The sequence below is a fragment of the Lethenteron reissneri genome, chromosome 69 (genome assembly GCF_015708825.2).
Source record: "Lethenteron reissneri isolate LAM-NWPU_2019-01 chromosome 69, ASM1570882v1, whole genome shotgun sequence".
In the NCBI taxonomy this organism is placed as follows: domain Eukaryota; kingdom Metazoa; phylum Chordata; class Hyperoartia; order Petromyzontiformes; family Petromyzontidae; genus Lethenteron; species Lethenteron reissneri.
Window position 1 is genome coordinate 4,056,957 of NC_083847.1, and position 11,898 is coordinate 4,068,854.

Sequence of the window (11,898 nt, forward strand, 5' to 3'; positions counted from 1 at the left end):
TCGGGGTCGTCTCACCTTGGCCAGCCTCCCCCTCCTCCTCCTCCTGCAGGAGCTGCACCTCCACGAACTCGCTGACCTCCTCCGCCCAAACCTCCACCACCTTGCAGCCAGCAGGCCTCCTTCTCCCCCTCATCCTCCTCCTCCACGTGCCGGGGTCACGGAATCCCGGGACGTCCCCCGACATCTCCTCCTGCTGCTGCTGCTCCTGCTGCTGCTTCTCCTGCCGCTGCTGCTGCTGCTCCTGCTGCTGCTGCTCCTGCCTGCTGATGCACCTCGGGGCTTCCTCCAGCTGCGGTTTCACAAAAGGGCAACGCTGAGAGGGGCTTCCCACCGTTGGCTAAAGGGGAGATGTTGACTACCTCGCCTGGTGTACAGGAGGTCGTGGGTTCCACCACCACCATCATCATCATCACGGTGGCTAGGAGATGTTGACTACCTCGCCTGGTGTACAGGAGGTCGTGGGTTCCACCACCACCATCATCATCACGGTGGCTAGGAGATGTTGACTACATCGCCTGGTGTACAAGAGGTAATGGGTTCCACCACCACCACCATCATCATCATCACGGTGGCTAGGAAATGTTGACTACCTCGCCTGGTGTACAGGAGGTCGTGGGTTCCACCACCATCATCATCACGGTGGCTAGGAGATGTTGAATACCTCACCTGGTGTACAGGAGGTCGTGGGTTTCACCACCACCATCATCATCATCATCAGGGTGGCGAGGAGATGTTGACTACCTCGCCTGGTGTACAGGAGGTCGTGGGTTCCACCACCACCATCATCATCATCATCACGGTGGCTATGAGATGTTGACTACCTCGCCTGGTCTACAGGAGGTCGTGGGTTCCACCACCACCATCATCATCATCATCATCACGGTGGCTAGGAGATGTTGACTACCTCGCCTGGTGTACAGGAGGTCGTGGGTTCCACCACCACCATCATCACCACGGTGGCTAGGAGATGTTGACTACCTCGCCTGGTGTACAGGAGGTCGTGGGTTCCACCACCATCATTATCACGGTGGCTAGGAGATGTTGACTACCTCGCCTGGTGTACAGGAGGTCGTGGGTTCCACCACCATCATTATCACGGTGGCTAGGAGATGTTGACTACCTCGCCTGGTGTACAGGAGGTCGTGGGTTCCACCACCATCATCATCATCACGGTGTCTAGGAGATGTTGACTACATCGCCTGGTGTACAGGAGGTCGTGGATTCGATCCCGAACCTGACGACGCCTGCTGCTGCTGTATATTTGGAGTCTGCTTCTCTCTCTCCCCGTGGCGGCGTGGATTTTTCTCCAGGTCCTCCAGTTTCCTCACCTCCACATTTAGAATCGGCTGCTGCTATGAATGTCCGCGTGATAGAGACACACAGAGACCCATAGAGATACACAGAGACCCATAGACACACACAGAGACCCATAGAGACCCACAAAAACCCATAGACACACACAGAGACCCATAGAGACACACAGAGACCCACAGTGATACACAGAGACACACAGAGACCCATAGAGACACACAGAGACCCACAGTGATACACAGAGACACACAGAGACCCATAGAGACACACAGAGACCCACAGTGATACACAGAGACACACAGAGACCCATAGAGACACACAGAGACCCACAGTGATACACAGAAACACACAGAGACCCATAGAGACACACAGAGACACACAGCGACTCACAGAGACACACAGAGACCCACAGTGATACACAGAGACACACAGAGACCCATAGAGACACACAGAGACCCACAGTGATACACAGAAACACACAGAGACCCATAGAGACACACATAGACCCACAGTGATACACAGAGACACACAGAGACCCATAGAGACACACAGAGACCCACGGTGATACACAGAGACCCAAAGAGACCCACAGAGACCCATAGGCACACACAGAGACCCACAGAGACCCATAGACACACACAGAGACCCATAGAGACACACAGAGACCCACAGTGATACACAGACACACACAGAGACCCATAGAGATACACAGAGACCCACGGTGATACACAGAGACCCACAGAGACCCATAGACACACACAGAGACCCACAGAGACCCATAGACACACACAGAGACCCATAGAGACACACAGAGACCCACAGTGATACACAGACACACACAGAGACCCATAGAGACACACAGAGACCCACGGTGATACACAGAGACCCACAGAGACCCATAGACACACACAGAGACCCACAGAGACCCATAGACACACACAGAGACCCATAGAGACACACAGAGACCCACAGTGATACACAGAGACACACAGAGACCCATAGAGACACACAGAGACCCACAGTGATACACAGAGACACACAGAGACCCATAGAGACACACAGAGACCCACAGTGATACACAGACACACACAGAGACCCACAGAGACACACAGAGACCCACAGTGATACACAGACACACACAGAGACTCATAGAGACACACAGAGACCCACAGTGATACACAGACACACACAGAGACCCACAGAGACACACAGAGACCCACAGTGATACACAGACACACACAGAGACTCATAGAGACACACAGAGACCCACTATATTCCACTCTTGCCAGCTGTAGGACCCCACTCAGTGACGTCGCCGCTTGTCAGAAGCGTCCTGCCCATCACGACAGCAGCGCAAACAAAGTGGCAGGATAACCTCGTCGTCTTCATCATCATCGTCGTCATCGTCGTCGTCATCATCGTCGTCATCATCGTCGTCATCATCATCGTCATCATCATCATCGACGTCATCAACATCGTCGTCATCGTCGTCGTCATCATCGCCATCGTGTGGACATTTATAGCGGCGAGGGACACACTGAGACGCTGGGTTCGATCCCTGGGTCTGGGTTCAAGCCCTGGGTCTGGGTGTCTCTCTCTCTGTCTCAGGGAGTTAATAATGGCTGAGCCAGAGACACTGAGACGCTGGGTTCGATCCCTGGGTCTGGGTGTCTCTCTCTGTCTCAGGGGGTTCATAATGACCGATCCAGAGACACTGAGATGCTGGGTTCGATCCCTGGGTCTGGGTGTCTCTCTCCGTCTCTCAGGGAGTTCATAATGGTTGAGCCAGAGACACTGAGACGCTGGGTTCGATCCCTGGTGTCTGGGTGTTTCTCTCTGTCTCAGGCGGTTCATAATGACCGATCCAGAGACACTGAGACGCTGGGTTCGATCCCTGGTGTCTGGGTGTCTCTCTCTCCGTCTCAGGGGGTTCATAATGACCGATCCAGAGACACTGAGACGCTGGGTTCGATCCCTGGTGTCTGGGTGTCTCTCTCTGTCTCAGGGGGTTCATGATGACCGATCCAGAGACACTGAGACGCTGGGTTCAATCCCTGGGTCTGGGTGTCTCTCTGTCTCTCAGGGAGTTCATAATGGCTGAGCCAGAGACACTGAGACGCTGGGTTCGATCCCTGGGTCTGGGTGTCTCTCTCTGTCTCAGGGGGTTCATGATGACCGATCCAGAGACACTGAGACGCTGGGTTCGATCCCTGGGTCTGGGTGTCTCTCTCCATCTCTCAGGGAGTTCATAATGGCTAAGCCAGAGACACTGAGACGCTGGGTTCAATCCCTGGGTCTGGGCGTCTCTCTGTCTCAGGGGGTTCATAATGACCGATCCAGAGACACTGAGACGCTGGGTTTGATCCCTGGGTCTGGGTGTCTCTCTCCATCTCTCAGGGAGTTCATAATGGCTAAGCCAGAGACACTGAGACGCTGGGTTCGATCCCTGGGTCTGGGCGTCTCTCTCTGTCTCAGGGGGTTCATTATGACCGATCCAGAGACACTGAGACGCTGGGTTCGATCCCTGGGTCTGGGTGTCTCTCTCCGTCTCTCAGGGGGTTCATAATGACCGATCCAGAGACACTGAGACGCTGGGTTCGATCCCTGGTGTCTGGGCGTCTCTCTCAGGAGGCTCACGGCCACACTGCCCCTGGTCCAAGTCGGCTGATGATGGCGGCAGGAGACGAGACGAGAGCTCTCACCGATTGCCGCTGCCGCTCCTTCATCGTCGTCGTCGTCGTCATCGTCAGCGGTGGCGTCTTCACGTTTCACCGCCAAGTGAGGGCTCATCCCAGACTCTGGGCTCTCCTCATCATCATCATCATCAGCCTCTTGTTTGATGAGCGGAGGTGGAGGAGGTGGAGGAGGTGGAGAAGGAGATTTGACGATTGAAGCCATCTGAGAGGCAGGCGACACGGAATCTCAGACGACAATTTAGACAGCGTAGACACACACACTAACACACACACTAACACACACTAACACACACAACAACAACCGCCATTCGCCACTAAGTGGCGGTGACATCACCACGACGCTTGTGCCAGGCCATGTGCACCTTGAGGCCACGTGAAGTGCCAAACGCCCGCTGGCAGGAGATCACGGGGCAGACCCAGCAGGTGCCACGGGTCGACTGACCGAGATGACTGAGACGAGTGGCTGATGCACCACCTGTGCCCCCTACTGTGCCAACTTGCTGTGCTTTAGCCACCCGGCGCTCCGCTCGTTGTTGTGAGCGTCGCTCCTCCACCCTCCGTTGTTGTTGGAGGGCGACTGCCTCCAACTGCCCAGTAGTGTCCTTCACGAGACTCCTCCACAGAGGTCGATCTTGACACCGCTGGTACCAGTCATCGGCAAGTCCACTCAGCTCCACATCCTCCTGTACCACATCACTCCATCTCTTCTCTAGCCCATGCCGCGCCTGTTTAGCCCCCTCGATCCGGCCGAACAAAAGCTGTTTAGGCATGCGGTGATTGGGCATGCGGGCTACATGACCCAGCCAACGCAGCCTTGCCTGCCGGAGGAGCTCACCGATGGGACTTTGTCCAGATCTTTCAAGGATTTGTGAGCTCGTCACACAATCCAGCCTGGTTAAAACCCAGGATTGATCGTAGGCAGGCCAGCCTAAATGTTTCTAACCGGCGAAGATGTTCCATTAGGGGGGCCCACATTTCGCAAATATAGAGAAGGGAGTGAATGACTGTGGCCGAGAAGACCCGAAGCTTCGTGCGGAGCGACAGACCAGGTAGCTTCCACACAGCGTTTTGCAACCGATGAAAAGATAATGCTGCTCTACTGATTCGGAGTGAGACCTCTGCTGTTAAACCGGAGCTGGTCATGAGCACACTGCCCATGTATGGGAAACTCTCCACTCTCTCTACAACTGCCCCATCACCGATTGGGAGTTGTGGGGGTGGAGTGCCCGATGATACAAAATACCCAGGCAGGTGCTTAGTTTTGATGGGGCTGATGGTAAGGCCCCACCTCTTAGTGACACGCTCCAGTCTCAGCAGCAGCGCCTCCAACTCCTCCTCTGAGTGAGCGGCAATTATCAGATCATCGGCATACATAATGTAGTTGACCAATAGGGAGCCATCCCTTGACCGCATCCGGGCATCGATCAGTCTCCCATTGTATCTGTACCAGATGGAAATTCCTCCGGTACAACTACTTAAGGCTTCACGAACTACTTAGTCTAAATTGATGTTAAATAATGTGGTAGCCAGAGGACATCCCTGTCGCACCCCAAGGTGTACAGGGAAAGGCTCCGACTCCCGGCCACGTCGTTTTACTCGGGCCCGCTCACCATCATGAAGGTCCTTAATGAGCGTGAGCAGAGGGTCAGGGACTCCGAAAGCATGAATAACAACCCAGAGCCCAGGCCTACTGATGGTATCATAGGCCTTGACCAGGTCAATAAAGCAGAGATGTAGGTCTTGTTGGAATTCCCTACATCTCTGCGGTAACAGACGGACAGAAAATATGGCATCTGTACAGGACCGCCCTTTCCTGAAACCGCATTGGGGTTCCACAAGCCTCTCCTCAGCGTGCCTAGCAAGGCAATGTTGAATAATCCTTGCCAGGACCTTTCCCGGCACAATGAGGAGTGAGATGCCCCTGTAGTTGTTACAGTCTGTGCGGTCCCCCTTCTTAAAGAGGGGGACCACCAGGGCATCTTTCCAATCCTGCGGAACCCGTCCAGTGGTCCAGACTGTTGTTATGATGTCATATAGGGCAGTATGTGCACAAACGCCACCCTCCCTCAGCATTTCGCTAGAGAGATCATCTCTGCCCGGTGCCTTTCCTGGTCTCAGACTCTGGATCACCTTCAGTACTTTCTCAACAGATGGCACTTCAGACAGCCACTCACAGGGGGTGACTTCCTCTTCCAATATTTGAGGCACCGCAGCCTCAGCAGGGTCATCCCCACTTTGTCCCACGATGTTTTCCATGTGGAAGGATTTCCCCTCCCCCAGGACCTCAGAAATGCTCAGCAAATCTGCAAACCTGTTCCTGGGGGTCGGAGATGGAATCACCGTTTTTTCCCCTAATGATGGTAATAGGTGTGGCGCTGCAGGTTACTTTTTTGATGATGGAGTTAAATAGGGATTTGTGATTTACGCACACTAACACACGCACACGAACACAAAGATCCCCGTGTAGCCTCTAACAGACTATAGGTGCAAGTGCTGTTAGTAGCGAGTAGCAGCAGCTACCTGTGAAGGCTACCAGCACTGTGGCACACACAGAGGGGGTGGGTGGCCAGCACCACCACGCCCGGCCGCCTTTGTCTTCCCAGTGGCGATGTTTACTGCACAACCGCACTGGGAACTCGTTTGAGGCTGAGTCGACTTAGGGGAGGCCCAGGACCGGTTCAGACAATCGTCACCGCTGGTGTTGGCCGTGAGCCGGAATTGAACCCGGGTCACCGGGTTCGTAGCGCTAACCACTGCACCACCACTCCCCCCCCCCCCACACACACACAGTGCGCTAACCATTGCACCACCACTCCCCCCAAACTCACACACAGTGCGCTAACCACTGCACCACCACTCCCCCCACACACACACACATTGCGCTAACCACTGAACCACCACTCCCCACACACACACAGTGCGCTAACCACTGCACCACCACTCCCCACTCACACAGTGCGCTAACCACTGCACCACCACTCCCCACACACACACACACAGTGCGCTAACCACTGCACCACCACTCCCCACACACAGTGCGCTAACCACTGCACCACCACTCCCCACACACACACACACAGTGCGCTAACCACTGCACCACCACTTCCCACACACACAGTGCGTTAACCATTGCACCACCACTCCCTACTCACACACACAGTGCGCTAACCACTGCACCACCACTCCCCACACACAGTGCGCTAACCACTGCACCACCACTCCCCACACACACACAGTGCGCTAACCACTGCACCACCACTCCCCACACACAGTGCGTTAACCACTGCACCACCACTCCACTCACAAACACAGTGCGCTAACCACTGCACCACCACTCCCCACCCACAGTGCGCTAACCACTGCACCACCACTCCACTCACAAACAGTGCGCTAACCACTGCACCACCACTCCCTACTCACACACACAGTGCGCTAACCACTGCCCCACCGCTCCCCACACACACACACAGTGCGCTAACCACTGCCCCACCGCTCCCCACACACACAGTGCGCTAACCACTGCACCACCACTCCCCACACACACAGTGCGCTAACCACTGCACCACCACTCCACACACACACAGTGCGCTAACCACTGCACCACCACTCCCCACACACACACAGTGCGCTAACCACTGCACCACCACTCCCCACTCACACACAGTGCGCTAACCACTGCACCACCACTCCCCACACACACACAGTGCGCTAACCACTGCCCCACCGCTCCCCACACACAGTGCGCTAACCACTGCACCACCACTTCCCACACACACACACAGTGCGCTAACCACTGCACCACCGCTCCCCACACACACAGTGCGCTAACCACTGCACCACCGCTCCCCACACACACAGTGCGCTAACCACTGCACCACCGCTCCCCACACTCACACACAGTGCGCTAACCACTGCACCACCACTCCCCACACACACAGTGCGCTAACCACTGCACCACCGCTCCCCACACACACACAGTGCGCTAACCACTGCACCACCACTCCACACACACACAGTGCTAACCACTGCACCACCACTCCCCACTCACACAGTGCGCTAACCACTGCACCACCACTCTCCCCACACACACACAGTGCGCTAACCACTGCACCACCACTCACACATAGTGCGCTAACCACTGCACCACCACTCCCCCCTCACACAGTGCGCTAACCACTGCACCACCACTCACACATAGTGCGCTAACCACTGCACCACCACTCTCCCCACACACACACAGTGCGCTAACCACTGCACCACCACTCACACATAGTGCGCTAACCACTGCACCACCACTCCCCCCTCACAGTGCGCTAACCACTGCACCACCACTCCCCCCTCAGTGCGCTAACCACTGCACCACCACTCCACACACACACAGTGCTAACCACTGCACCACCACTCCCCACTCACACAGTGCGCTAACCACTGCACCACCACTCTCCCCACACACACACAGTGCGCTAACCACTGCACCACCACTCACACATAGTGCGCTAACCACTGCACCACCACTCCCCCCTCACACAGTGCGCTAACCACTGCACCACCACTCACACATAGTGCGCTAACCACTGCACCACCACTCTCCCCACACACACACAGTGCGCTAACCACTGCACCACCTCTCACACATAGTGCGCTAACCACTGCACCACCACTCCCCCCTCACACAGTGCGCTAACCACTGCACCACCACTCACACACAGTGCGCTAACCACTGCACCACCACTCTCCCCACACACACACAGTGCGCTAACCACTGCACCACCACTCACACATAGTGCGCTAACCACTGCACCACCACTCCCCCCTCACACAGTGCGCTAACCACTGCACCACCACTCACACATAGTGCGCTAACCACTGCACCACCACTCTCCCCACACACACACAGTGCGCTAACCACTGCACCACCACTCACACATAGTGCGCTAACCACTGCACCACCACTCCCCCCTCACACAGTGCGCTAACCACTGCACCACCACTCACACACAGTGCGCTAACCACTGCACCACCACACTCCCCACACACACACAGTGCGCTAACCACTGCACCACCACTCACACATAGTGCGCTAACCACTGCACCACCACTCTCCCCACACACACACAGTGCGCTAACCACTGCACCACCACTCACACATAGTGCGCTAACCACTGCACCACCACTCCCCCCTCACACAGTGCGCTAACCACTGCACCACCACTCACACACAGTGCGCTAACCACTGCACCACCACTCTCCCCACACACACACAGTGCGCTAACCACTGCACCACCACTCACACATAGTGCGCTAACCACTGCACCACCACTCCCCCCTCACACAGTGCGCTAACCACTGCACCACCACTCACACACAGTGCGCTAACCACTGCACCACCACTCTCCCCACACACACACAGTGCGCTAACCACTGCACCACCACTCACACATAGTGCGCTAACCACTGCACCACCACTCCCCCCTCACACAGTGCGCTAACCACTGCACCACCACTCACACACAGTGCGCTAACCACTGCACCACCGCTCTCTACCTGTCTGTCTCTCCCCCGCGTCTCTTCGTCTCCAGCTCCGTTACTCCAACCCAGCGGGCGACAAGATGCAGCGAGAGACGCAGCGAACTCCCCCCCCCCCCAGGCGACAAGATGCAGGCCAAGACGCGGCACACACAAAGCGGAAGTGGACGGACAGGAAACCGTCAGCGGGTGGGGCGAGTGGAGAGAGGCTGCCAATTGACCGTCGGGAGCTAGAACGGTACCCCCTGGGCCCCTGTAGGAGAATGGAGGTCCGGTGGGGGCTGATTTTTTTACACGCTTTAATTTAACTCACTCTTCTTCTTGGTTCTTTCGGTAAAGCCACGTAGAAGGGAAATAATAAAATAATAAAAATAAAACATAATAAAATATTATGCAGGGATTCATCTTCTTGGTTCTTTCGGTAAAGTCACCACGTAGAAGGGAAGTAATAAAATAATAAAAATAAAACAATAAAATAATTCTCGATTTAAAGCTTTCGTGACTGCAGGGATTCATCTTCTTGGTTCTTTCGGTAAAGTCACGTAGAAGGGAAATAATAAAATAATAAAAATAAAACATAATAAAATATTATGCAGGGATTCATCTTCTTGGTTCTTTCGGTAAAGTCACCACGTAGAAGGGAAGTAATAAAATAATAAAAATAAAACAATAAAATAATTCTCGATTTAAAGCTTTCGTGACTGCAGGGATTCATCTTCTTGGTTCTTTCGGTAAAGTCACGTAGAAGGGAAATAATAAAATAATAAAAATAAAACATAATACAATAATTCTCACGACGTTTCGGCCACAACGCAAGCAGCCGTCCTCAGGTGAAGAACAGGTCTGTCGGAAAGACAGCGTCTGAATGAGCACCACCAAGCTTGGAGCGTATATTTAAGCTGGGTTGGAGGGGGAAGAGAGCCTTGACAAAAGAATTTGCATATCAAGAGGAATTTAGCATATTTATGGAAAATGCAGATATGAGATTAGTCACGAAAGCTTTAAATCGAAATTTAACTCACTCTGTCTGTTGTTGTATACTCAAATCTTGTAATTCAATTTTTAATTTAAAAAAATCATATTTTTAAACAATATTTCTAATATGTTACGTTTCGGCTTGGGTCTAATTGTCCACACTCAACTGACATTGGCTGTAAATCACCACGGTCCCTTAAGTTGTGGCAAGCCTCGGGGCCACTTCCTGGAGTCGTGGAGTTCTTCCATTACTAGTGTAATGTGAGGTTACACCTGGGCGATAGTGATTGGCTCTGCCGGCCTCAGCCTGCAACCAATGGGGAGTCGAGCCAGCGGCGTGGCCCTGGAGCCAGACAGTATCTTGTGTGGCTGAGGATTGGTTGTGTGGTATCACGTGGGCCAGGGATTATAAGGGGTGGAGAAAGATATGTACGCGGTCAGTCTCTCTCTCTCTCCCTCACACTGTCAGCCAGCAGCGTGAAGCAGGGGTCGCAAACGGGGTTTGATTCCTTACCCGTACCCGGCCGCACCAGGGTCGCAAACGGGTACCCGTACCCGGCCGTACCCGTACCCGGCTGGGTACGAGTAGGGTACGGGTATCGGGTACCTGATTGCGACCTCTGGGATGAAGCCATGTTGCAGGCGCGGGTGGGTTGATTCTAGGAACTTGAATTGGGAGAAGAGACAAGACGTTGGGAAATGAGTGACAAACGGTTACTCACCAGTGACTCACGGCCTACCCGTACCCTATCGGGTACCTGATTGCGACCTCTGGGATGAAGCCATGTTGCAGGCGCGGGTGGGTTGATTCGAGGAACTTGAATTGTGAGAAGAGACAAGACGTTGGGAAATGAGTGACAAACAGTGACTCACCAGTGACTCATGGCCTACCTGTACCCGGCCGCACCAAGGTCGCAAACGGCTACCCGTACCCGGCTGGGTACAGGTAGCCGGGTATCGGGTAGGGTACGGGTATCGGGTACCCGGTTGCGACCTCTGGCGTGAAGGAGCGAGGGAACCGAGTGAACGAATGTGGTGAAAGCTGTGAACGGAAACGAATAAACAACTCTCAAGTCACGACGTCGTCTGAACGGGGTTTATTACACTAGTACGGTACATTTCATGAAAGCGTATTTTTTTTAAAGTTTTTTTTCTATATTACTTATTAATGGCTCCATTCGAGTAGAAGGATTTGGTCCACACACACCGCTGCTGCTGCTGCTGGACCACCACCTTCTTACCTGGCAGAGCCAGGGAGTACAGCTCCTCTGGGACACCCACCCCACGGGTGTAGAAGGGAGTGAGATGGAACATATGAAGATTAGTCCACACACGGGTGTAGAAGGGAGTGAGATGGAACAGATGGAGATTAGTCCACCCACGGGTGTAG

At 54.3% G+C, this 11,898-nt stretch overlaps 1 long non-coding RNA gene across 1 annotated transcript; it reads right to left on the bottom strand.

The window, feature by feature from the left end:
- Window positions 1-259: 259 nt before the first annotated feature.
- LOC133360805 (uncharacterized) lies at window positions 260-9,616 on the bottom strand. Its single transcript, XR_009757304.1, has 3 exons — window positions 9,552-9,616; window positions 4,014-4,209; window positions 260-289 (listed from the first exon to the last, which is right to left on the bottom strand). It is a non-coding gene; the product is annotated as an uncharacterized LOC133360805 (long non-coding RNA).
- Window positions 9,617-11,898: the final 2,282 nt, after the last annotated feature.